At 44.9% G+C, this 12,485-nt stretch overlaps 1 protein-coding gene across 15 annotated transcripts in view; it reads right to left on the reverse strand.

The window, feature by feature from the left end:
• The window catches only part of ATP2B2 (ATPase plasma membrane Ca2+ transporting 2), a 513,240-nt gene that overhangs the window by 239,793 nt on the left and 260,962 nt on the right, over positions 1-12,485 (reverse strand). The gene's annotated exons all lie outside the window — the stretch shown is intronic.

The following is a 12,485-nucleotide window of genomic DNA, read 5'->3' on the forward strand; positions in this document are numbered from 1 at the left end:
GGCAGAGGGACACCCGGGTCTTCCACGTGCACATTATACCACAGGTAAATCATGCCCAATTATAGTTACACTTAAGTCCATTTATTTGCCAGTTTAGCAGTTTCCTTACACAAGATGGTATAGTTACCGTGTATTTCTAGGTTGTCTTCATATGATATATAGTTTTTTAGCCATTTATTATATTGGCTCAAACCATAATCACTGTTTATTTGTCCTTTCCACTTCTTATACCTTATCGCAAGCAACTGGTATTGATATTTGGTAGTTTTCAAATCCCTTCTTTTTGTATTTGGAACTGTTAGTTATGGATTTACATAGGGCTGCTACTTTCTTAGAATAAGCTTGTGCTTTGCTGTGGCCTATGGCATTGTGCTCCCCCATTTTATGACTCAGTATCTTTCGTAATTATATATTTTCATATATATACCGTATTTTCCGGCGTATAAGATGACTTTTTAACCCCTAAAAATTGTCCCAAAAGTCGGGGGTCGTCTTATACGCCGGGTACGGCGTGTGCAGGGAGCGATCCTGGATGTTCCCAGGGTCTGAAGGAGAGGAAACTCTCCTTCAGGCCCTGGGATCCATATTCATATAAAAAATAAAGAATAAAAATAAAAAATATGGATATACTCACCCCTCCGAGAAGCCTGGCTGTCACGACTGCAAGCATCTGACTCCGATCCTAAGAATTGCAGAGCGTGAAGGACCCTCGATGACGTCGCGGTCAGGTGACTGGTCACATGAGCGGTCACGGACCAATCACAGGCCAGTCACCTGACCGTGACGTCATCGAGGGTCCTTCATGCTGCAATTCTTAGGAACGGAGTCAGACGCTTGCAGCGGTGACAGCCAGGCTTCTCGGAGGGGTGAGTATATACATATTTATTTGTATTCTTTATTTTTAACATGAATATGGATCCCAGGGCCTGAAGGAGTCTCCTCTCCTTCAGACCCTGGGAACCACACGCTGTATAAGATGACTGGGCGTATAAGATGACCCCCGTCTTATACAGCGGGCATATCCCAAATTCCATATTTTATATGGAAAAGTTGGGGGTCGTCTTATACGCCCAGTCGTCTTATACACCAGAAAATACGGTAATTTTCTTTTGGTAACATATTCTGTGAATCAAATTTAGTTCTTAAGAGGTACTCTACCCAACCAAATACGGGTATAAACAATATTTGGACATTAGTGTCTGATTTATATAAACACTTGTGTAAATTTGCAGAACTGGTGTATATGGCAAGAGTAGTGACAGTAATACCTGACACCAGAATGTCTGAGGACGGGGAAAAGAGTCAGGTACCAGACACCGTTTGGGCAAGGGGAAATCTGATGTGGGTCGGCTGCCCATTCCCCCTGTCATGATAAATTAAAAGAAGGAACCACTACTCTCCGGTTAAAGCAATACCCCTTAAGTCTAGTCAAATCAATGTCCCTGAGCAGGGATATTAAAGAGTATGTTAGGGCAGGGGTTCTAGTGCAAAGATCTTCCCCCTGCAACACCCCTTTGTATCCAACTAAGGAAAAAAGGACCCAAGGGTTCCCCTGATACAGAATAGTTCAGGACTTACAGGCTATTAATGAGGTTACAGAGAGTATGACCTCAATTGTCCCTAATACACACACCGTACGGTCACAAAATGTTTCACAGTCATTAATTTGGCAAATGCATTCTTTTCTGTACCCCTGCACCCTGACTGACGGCATCTTTTCTCTTTTACTCACGAAGGTAAACAATACTGTTGGACGGTCCTCCCAAAAGGGGGAAAGAACTCCCCAACCATCTATTCAACAGCGATGGCAGGGATTCTTGAGCAGTGACAACCACCTCATCCACAGACTGTACTATTGCAGTATGCGGATGACCTCTTGCTCTGCTGCCCGGACCAGACGTCCTGCAAGGAAGCTACAGTTTCCTTGCTGTGTTTTTTTGGCAGAGAAGGGTTGCAAGGTCTCATGTGACAAATTACATTTTTAGGACATTGTATTGCTGAAGGTACAAGACACCTGACTGAAGACAGAAAACAGGCAATACAAAATCTCCCTTTACCCAGGTCACACCAGCATCTACGTATTGTCCTAGGTTTGGTGACCTACTGTAGGCCTTGGATAAGGTCTGCTTCACAAATGATGCCACCACTCTATGAGAGGTTGTCATCAGACCCCTACAATCTCACTCAAGAAGCAATTGATTCCTTCTATTCTCTGAAGCTGCTCATTGTGTCAGCCCCGGCCTTAGGCATTCCAAACTATGATCAGCCATTTTTCTTATTTTGCACAGTGCAGGGAGGACATGCTACCGCAGTACTGACACAACAGCATGGAGAGAAACAGAGACCAATAGCTTTCTACTCAGCACAATTAGACCCAGTGATTAGAGGGTCTCCTACGTGTGTCCGCGTTGTAAGAGCTGCTGTATTACTTCTAGGCATGTGAGATCACACTCACACTGACTTTTTCTTTTGACAATTTGTTCCCCACATGACATTAATGCCATACTCATACAAATACAACCAGAACACCTGTCTATGGATAGACAGATCAGACTCGAATGTGCTCTAATACTAATTCCTGAATACGTCACCCTCAAAAGACAATGTTCTGAATCCAGCCACTCATCTGCCTGTGGATTCAGAAAAGGGGGAATTGGTGACAGCGTTAGGAAAAAAAAAAGAAAAAAAAAAAAAGGAGTACTCTGGTACGTTGACATGACGCACATGACTGCATAGGAACTGATGAGTCAGGAGACAGTGGGTTTTACATATGTTCATGGAAAAAAAAAACCTGTTCCTAATGCATATTCTGAGGTTTTTACTTTTGTAGATGGCTCCAGATACCACCAGGGTGGGCGATTCTACACTGGATATGCAGTAGTATCCTCATGAGGTAATCCGAGCTGAACCACTCCCTCCTCACATGTTGGTGCAGGAGGCTGAGTTGAAGGCACTCACTGAGGCGTGTAGAGCTGCTGCAGGTAAAGTCGCTAATATTTACACAGATTCGAATTGTGCATGGGGAATATCCCATGATTATTGCCCTATCTGGAGAAGCAGAGCGTTTCTTACATCAGCTGGTAAGCCCATTAACAATGCAGAGCTGGTGAAACAATTAGTGGAGGCATTGACGTTACCAGTCCAGGTTGGCATCGTCAAGGTAAAAGCACACAAACGGTGACTCCGTGGAGGTAGAGGGCAACAGAAGGGCGGACGAGGCTGCTAAAGTAGCAGCAAGGCGGCCTAGGGAGCAGTGGACGGTGGCGGGGAGTCAGCGTATTCCAGCCACACTGAGCCTAGATGTCCTGAAATCCCTCCAGCTGCCCAAACAGAGAAGGAACACGGGAGAGAATGGGAGCTGAACTCAAAAAGAGTTTTGGGAGAATAAGGATAAATTGTATATACCAAGGTCCCTGTTCCTAATTATGGCACAAGCAACACATGGCCCAACTCACACCTCAAAATGTCACATGTGTCCATGGTAGATGCCTTCTGGATCACTCCTGGTTTCAGTTACGCAGCAGCAAAGCTCGTACGGTCATGCCTCATCTGTGCACAGCACAACCCAGGTAAAACAGTAAAAATCCCTAAGAAATCGACACCCAGGCCTCTCTACCCGTTTCAGAGACTGCAGACTGGCTACATACAGCTACTCAAGGTAGGAGTGTGTGAAAAATGTCCTAGTATGTGTAGATCTCTTCACTGGTTGGCTGGCAGCCTATCTGGTAAAATGTGCAAATGCTAAAGTGACTGCAGACAAACTGATGAAAGAACTGATCTGCAGGTATGGTGTCCCAGAAACCATAGAAAGCGATAGGGGCACACACTTCACGGGAGAAATAATGAGGGAAGTCATGCAGGCCCTGGGAGTACAGCAAGCATATCATGCACCATATAGGCAACGAAGTAGTGGGAAAGTGGAAAGACTAAATGGGACACTTAAACTGAAAATTCAAAGGCCATGGCAGACACAGGAAAGAGCGGGGTAGAGTGCTTGTCTCTTGCACTCTTGTCAGTCAGACACACTCCAAAAAGAAAGACAGGCTCGTCTCCTTTTGAAGTCCTGTTTGGCAGTTTGCCAGAGACTGGTCTGTACTTCCCACAGGTGCTACAAATGCAACACGGTGCTATGACAGCCCATATCCAGGCCTTGCAGAAAAGACTTAATGTGGTGCATAAACATGTGTTTTCATCCATTCCAGATCCTAATGCCAGTGCAGACGTACATCTGCTGAATCCAGGTGATTGGTTGGTCATACACAGACACGTGAGAAGGAGCCTAGACCCACGGTTTGACGGCCCATTTTAAAGTCCAGCTGACCACATTCACCTCAGTGAAACTTGAGGGAAAGCCCACCTGGATCCATGCCAGTCACTGCAAAAAGATCTTTTCACTAGCAGAAAGACTGTTCTCCTAATCACCTTGCTGGGAGTGATAGGATGTCTGCACCTTACAGAGACACTGGATACACTTTTAAATGTTGACAAGGACAGCAACTTATTGAACATCTTGCTTTTCTTACAAACGACGCGGAAGGACAAAAACTGCTGGACTGTTGGATCTGTATACACAGCCCAGTATTTGTAAGGACTATGCTGTACTTAGCCTTTACCCCTGGAGCCGAGGAAGGTAATAACACCACACAGCATACCCAATGAGACTTGGACTTAGATTTTCTAGGTTCCTTAAGGTTCTTAATGAGACTAATACAATATAGAGACTCCTTTTTAAATCCAGCCAATTGGCTTAGCGGCCTAGCGGGATGGATTATTTTTGGTATTTTACAGACTTGTATGCAAATCTTGTTGCTTTGCTTATTGTTTTATGTAGCCGTAAAAGCGCTAATATATGTATCATCTAAGGCTGAACCTTCTGTAGTGTATCATAAGCTCCGTATGGCCACTGCTGACGGGGGAGTTGAGTGTCCACACTGAAGGTGGATGGGCGAAGCAGGTAGAAAGCCCCCTTGTGGGATGGCTTTTCTCGCAAAGAAGTGCCGACTGGGTAGGTCATAGCGTGGTACTGCGTAGGCCATCAGGGCTTTGAAAGCTTCGCTTTCAACCAACCAGTAGGGCATCATCTCTAACGAGATTAGTCAAGCAATATAGCCATTCAAACCCTGTGTACGCGGATGAGAGGAAGAGTAATTTCTTTTCCTATCGAGAGTCTCTTGTAGGCTGAGCTGGACTGGAGAACTGCATATGGTGGAACTAGCGGGGGTGGTGGTGGACATGGCATATTGAGAGAGGTTTGGTGATGGTATTCTTGATGTGGGCCTACCTACAGTGTTTCCAACCAAGAACCTTGTGATTCCCTGACTGCTTTGGCCTTGCGACAATACCTCCACATTTGTTACTGGTGGTGTCATAACCAGTGGGCTTACAGTGAGGGAAGCAATGTTGCGTTGCTGACTAACTTCAATTTGAGCAGATGCATCAACGTTACGGGAAGTTTGGTAGTTAGTCCATGCTTCCAAGTGCCTGCTGGTTGGATGTCTACGCATGCACGTTGTATTTAAACTTTGTAGATTCTTCCCTCTGCTAAAGGTCTTGGAGCATTTCTTACATATAACTTTGGACTGATCATTCGGATCTTGTTTAAAAAATTGCCACACTGCACTCGTCCTACTATGGAATACCTTTTCAGGCTTTGGACGCTGTGCTACTGTCACCGGATTGCAACGCTGTCCTACACCTGTTGTGGTTTTTGACACACGTTTTGGGCCTGATGCAGGCCTGCCAGATGAAAGCTGTTGCGATGTTGATGCCTGCTGCGGCTCATCCTCCTCCGCTTCAAAGCTACTGCCAGCGGCACCCTGTTCCCCCAATGGCTGCCAATCGGGGTCAACAACTGTGTCATCTATCACCTCCTCTTCAATGTCCTGTGCACCTTCCTCTGTGTCACCGTGTAAGGTGCTATAGCGTTCGGGACGGGGCACCATAGTCTCATCAGGGTCAGATTCTGGCTGAGTACACTGCGAGGGCAATGTTGTGATCTGAGTCAATGGAACAGCATAATAATCTAGCTGTGGCTGTGCATCTGTGCACTCCATGTCCGATTCATCTTGTAATGGGCTGTGAACTATTTCCCTTTCTAACCCTGGCATGGTATGTGTAAAGAGCTCCATGGAGTAAACTGTAGTGTCGCCTGCCGAATCCTTCACTTTTGCTTTGGGTGAAGGACACAAGGAAGCGACTTGTTCCTGACCGGGAGCATCCACTGACGACTCGCTGCTTTTATATTTGGAACTTTCGGAAGAGGAGGCAAAAGAGCTAGAGGCTGAGTCAGCAAGGAAAGCCAAAACTTTTTCCTGCTGCTCCGGCTTTAAAAGCGGTTTTCCTACTCCCAGAAAAGGGAGCCTTCGAGGCCTTGTGTAGCCAGACGATGACGCTGGCTCAACAACTCGAGCCTTAGGTGCTATTTTGCTTTTCCCACTACCACCAGATGCTCCACCACCACCACCACCATCATTACCAGCTGGCAATGACCGCCCACGGCCACGACCTCTTCCACCAGACTTCCTCATTCTTAGGAAAATTTAACCAAACTAACAAACGTCATATGGTACTGTAAAACAAGGTAGAAGGTGTATGTAAACTTGTTGTGAATTTAAATCTCCCTTTCTATATGTGTGGGGGACTGCTGCAAAATTCAGGCCCACTGTATTACACTACACAGTATAAGTGTCAGAAAGTGGCTGGCAGATATACGCCAAACAGGACTGATGCAGATGCACTCAGTGGCAATATAAATCTCCCTTTTTATGTGTGGGCGAATGCAGAAAGAAATCAGGCCCATTGTATTACACTACACAATTTGAGTGGCAGAAAGTGGCTGGCAGATATATAAAAAAATACAAGGACTGTAGTACAATTTCAATCTCCCTACAATGATCAAAAGGACAAGTATGGCAGCAATAAAAAGGACTGCTGCACACAAGAGTGTGGACAAAGAAACAAGAGAACTGTGCAGAAAGGAGCAACAGGATTTTTGCTTTTAAAAAAGCAGTTGTTTGCACAGCGGCGTACAAACAGCAATACAGCTATCAGGGAGCATTATAAGCTACAGAGCTGATGCACAGAAATCTAGCCTCCACTGTCCCTGCAAAGAAAAGGTGGTGTCGGACAGTGGAAATCGCTACAGCACAAGCGGTTTGGGGGTTAATCTTTCCTCCCTAACAATATCCCTGCTTCTGACGAAGCTGCGGCAACCTCTCCCTATGCTCAGATCAGCAGCAGTAAGATGGCGGTCGGCGTGCACGCCCCTTTATAGCCCCTGTGATGCTGCTGAAAGCAAGCCAATCACTGTCATGCCCTTCTCTAAGATGGTGGGGACCGAGACCTATGTCATCACGCTGTCCACACTCTGCGTCCACCTTTATTGGCTGAGAAATGGCGCTTAAAGCGTCATACGAAACGCGACTTTGGCGCGAAGATCGCCGACCACATGGCCGATCCCACGCTGGGATAGGGTCGGGTTTCACGAAACCCGACTTTGCCGAAAGTTGGCGATTTTTGAAAATGTCCGATCCTTTTCACTCAACCCTAGCAGCCACCACAGCCTCCAGACACTGTTCCGAGAGGTGGACTGTTTTCCCTCCCTGTAGATCTCACATTTTATGAGGGACCACAGGTTCTCTATGGGGTACAGATCAGGTGAACAAGGGGGCCATGTCATTATTTTTTCTTCTTTGAGACTTTTACTGGCCAGCCACGCTGTGGAGTAGTTGGAGGCATGTGATGGAGCATTGTCCTGCATGAAAACCATGTTTTTCTTGAACAATACTGACTTCTTCCTGTACCACTGCTTGAAGAAGTTGTCTTCCAGAAACGGGCAGTAGGTCTGGGAGTTGAGCTTCACTCCATCCTCAACCTGAAAAGGTCCCACAAGTTCATCTTTGATGATCCCAGCCCATACCAGTCCCCCACCTCCACCTTGCTGGCGTCTGAGTCGGAGTGGAGCTCTCTGCCCTTTACTGATCCAGCCTCTGGCCCATCCATCTGGCCCATCAAGAGTCACTCATTTCATCAGTCCATAAAACCTTTGAAAAGTCAGTCTTAAGATATTTCTTGGCCCAGTCTTGACGTTTTATCTTATGTTTCTTGTTTAAAGGTGGTGGTTTTTCAGCCTTCCTTACCTTGGCCATGTCCCTGAGTATCGCGCACCTTGTGCTTTTTGTTACTCCAGTAACGTTGCAGCTCTGAAATATGGCAAAAAGGTTGGCAAATGGCATCTTGGCAGCTTCACACTTGATTTTCCTCAATTCATGGGCAGTTATTTTGCACCTTTTTTGCCCAACACGCTGCTTGCGACCCTGTTGGCTATTATTGAAATGCTTGATTGTTCGGTGATCACGCTTCAAAAGTTTGGCAATTTCAACACTGCTGCATCCCTCTGCAAGACATCTCACAATTTTGGACTTTTCAGAGCCGTCAAATCTCTCTTCTGTCCCATTTTGCCAAAGGAAAGGAAGTTGCCTAATAATTAAGCACCCCTTATATAGGGTTTTATGTCATTAGACAACACCCCTCCTCGTTACAGAGATGCACATCACCTGATTTACTTAATTGGTAGTTGGCTCTCAAGCTTGAACAGCTTGGAGTAGGACATCATGTATAAAAAGTATCAGGTGATCCAAAAAACAACTTGCCTAATAATTCTGCACGCAGTATATTGAGGACCTCCCTTGTCCTGACCAGAACATCTATTGAGGACATCCCTCCTCACAAGCTTCTCACCTGTGCGTTCTCATTACACAGCGTGCCCGATCTGCCTTGTCCTGCTCCACTGTTACACTTACTTGGTGTTTGTTACCTATTGGGTTCGTGTCAATATAAAATTCAAACCTTTTCGAGCGGTTAATGTCAGATTCTGAGACATCAAGGAAGGACATCAGAGGAGCGGCACAATGCAGAGCTGTAAGAATATAAGCATGAGCGCACAGAGACACGTCAGAAAAACAGGTTGATCCTCTTTGGTCTTTACATATTGATATTGTCTTGTGACCTCTCACATAAGAACATGTGAGCAGTTGTGACCAAAAGTTTTGAGACTAACACAAAATTGCTGCCTCCTATTTACAGTGGCAGCATTCATTAAATCTAGATTGTTATGAAGAGCGATCAGATGAATTGCAAAAATTTACAAAATCATTCCTTACCATGAAAATACCTTGAAAATTAACTAAATCACAAAAATCACATTTCCACTGAATTGTAGCCCTGCCACAAAAAAACTGCTGACATCATGACAGTGATTTTCTCATTAGTTCAGGAGAAAGTGTTAACAAGGACAAGGCAGCTGATGCCACTCTGTCCGGCTAATTCAATTACAAGATCAGATTGGTGGATTTCAAGGTTGGAGCTTGAAAATATTAGTCTTCTATTAAGGGCAGGTGCAGACGGCCATAGATGTTATCATCTGAGAGAATCCATTGGATTACATTAATCACATTCAGATCAACGTTTGATCACAGCATTATCTGATTTTCTCGGATATGGAGAAGATGGAGGAAAAAATTCCTCCATCTTCTCCACTCTGTGATTTTGTGCCGAATAGACATGCATGGCCTCACTGAATGAAAATGAATTCAGCGAGTCCGGGCATGTAAGAGTGTGGCCAGAAGTATACAAATCACATACACCATGTTCCAAATTATTATGCAAATGACATTTTTCTGGGATTTTCCTAAATGGTCGGTGCAAATAAATAATAAAAGTAATCACCCGTTTGATTATACATCGAATTTTATTGAAGAAACCTCCCAATGATAACAGTATAATCTCCAAAATGAATAAACCCCCACAATGCACTGTTCCAAATTATTAGGCACAGTAGAATTTCTAAACATTTGATATAAAGAACTGAATATGCTCATTTGTGGAATTTGCAGCATTAGGAGGTCACATTCACTGAGCAAAAAGCTATTTAACTCCAAAACCTCCTACCAGGCCAAGTTACATGTAACATAGGAACCTTCTTTGATGTCACCTTCACAATTCTTGCATCCATTGAACTTGTGAGTTTTCGGAGAGTTTCTGCTTGTATTTCTTTGCCTCCCAGAGCTGCGGTGTTGATGTTAACGGCCTCCCACCCTCATAGATCTTTGGCTTGATGATCCTCCAAAGGTTCTCTATAGGGTTGAGGTCAGGGGAAGATGGTGGCCACACCATGAGTTTTATCTCCTTTTATGCCAATAGCAGCCAATGACTCAGAGGGATTCTTTGCAGCATGAGATGGGGCATTGTCAGCATGAAGATGATTTTGCTCCTGAAGGCACGTTTCTGCTTTTTAGACCATGGAATAAAGTTGTCAGTCAGAAACTCTATATACTTTGCAGAGGTCATTTTCACACCTTCAGGAACCTTAAAGGACCCTACCAGCTGTTTCCCCATGATTCCGGACCAAAACATGACTCCTCCACCCAGTGTCGGACTGGCGTGCCAAGGGCCCACCAGTAACATTGACTTTGGGAGCCCAATTTTCACCAACATACAATTTTATACTACCCTCATTCACAAATTTACCTATATCTCTACATAATAATAAACTAATTAGCTTGGTTAATGAATAATGATATGCTGCTTTTATCTGTATAGAGTAAATCATGTGAATTATGCCAAGTACTGCCCATACAGTGGGGTTGGGGGCTCAGATCTGCACAGGGGCCCACCGGGGGATTCCCCTGTTACCCTGTGGGCCAGTCCGAGCCTGCCTCCACCTCCTTGCTGGAAGAAAGTTGTCAGTCAGAAACTCTATATACTTTGCAGTGGTCATTTTCACACCTTCATGAACCTTAAAGGGCCCTACCAGCTGTTTCTCCATGATTCCGACCCAAAACATGACTCCTCCACCTCCTTGCTGTTGTTGCAGCCTTCTTGGGACATGGTGGCCATCCACCAACATCCACTACTCCATCCATCTGGACCATCCAGGGTTGCGCGACACTCATCAGTAAACAAGACTGTTTGAAAATTAGTCTTCATGTATGTCTGGCCCCACTACAACCATTTCTGCTTGTGAACACTTTAGGGGTGGCCGAATAGTAGGTTTATGCACCTTGAGGTTCGAGGGACTCCAGAGGCACCAGCAGCTTCAAATAACTGTTTGCTGCTTTGTAATGGTATTTTGGCAGCTGCTCTCTTAATCCAATTAATTTGTCTGGCAGAAACCTTCCTCATTATGCCTTTATCTGCATGAACTGTGCTCTGTTTCAGTCACAAATCTCTTCACAGTATGATGATCATTCTTATGTTTTCATGAAATATCTAATTTATTCATACCTTGTCCAAGGCATTGCACTATTTAAAGCTTTTCAGCAGAGAGATTCTTTTTATATCCAATATTGCTTGAAACCTGTGGCCTGCTTAATAATGTGGAACATCATTTTTAAGTAGTTTTCCTTTAATTAGAATCACCTGGAAAACTAATTATCACATGTGTTTAAGATTGATTTCAGTGATCCATTGAGCCCCGAGACACAATACCATCCACAAGTTTATTTGAAAAACAAAACAATTAAATCTTTATGACACTTAAATCCAATTTCCATAATAATTTGGAACACTGTGTATAAAGTAATCCGCTGCAGCAGATCCACGAGTGTTAGGGTTGGCAGATTGCGCTAAATAAAATAAATAATAAAGCGCAATCGCAACTCGAGGTCCACAGTGCAGAGATGGAAAACTGCTGCTAGAAAACAATGACGGAACATACGGCGAGCGATTGCCTGTACACACTGGGTTAACGCTACTCAGTGTGAACAGAACGCTGAGTTCCAATCTCTGTTACTCCACAGAGAGGAACAGTACAGAAACGAAAGAGAAGCTCTGCTACTGAGCTGTGTCACTTGCACACAGAAACGAAAGAGCTGCTCTGCAACTGAGCTGTGTCACTCGCACACAAACAAAAGAGCTGCTCTGCACTGAGCTGTCACTCGCACACAGAAACTAAAAAGAAGCTCTGCAACTGAGCTGTGTCACTGGCACACAAACAAAAGAGCTGCTCTGCACTGAGCTGTGTCACTCGCACACAGAAATGGAACAGATGCTCTGAGCTTAATACCCTGACTAGGGTTGTGCTTGCTCTGGAATTCTGCTGTACTAACTGCACACATGTAGGAACCAGATGCTAAGCCATCGGCTAATTGCCCCCACTGACGCTAGCTGCCTGCCTATGTGTAGTCCCAAAGCTAGACAGACATATGACACTTGTAGACAGAGTGGAAGTGTCTTCACTCAGATAGCCACACACAAATGATACTAGCGCACCGACGTGCGCCTCTGAGAGCCTTTTATACATTAGACTCATGTCCAGGTAGACAGGACCTTGCCCATGGACCAATCCAGAGCTACCACATTACCAGAACAGCTGACGTCTGTCCACAAATAGAGGATGTCACCTCATGGACATGCTCAGTAAGGTGATTTCTGGACTTAAACTTCAGAACTTCAGGCTTCAGCTGCCAGCGCTGGTTGCTATAGAC

This window comes from Ranitomeya variabilis, chromosome 8 (genome assembly GCF_051348905.1).
Source record: "Ranitomeya variabilis isolate aRanVar5 chromosome 8, aRanVar5.hap1, whole genome shotgun sequence".
Classification (NCBI taxonomy): Eukaryota; Metazoa; Chordata; class Amphibia; order Anura; family Dendrobatidae; genus Ranitomeya; species Ranitomeya variabilis.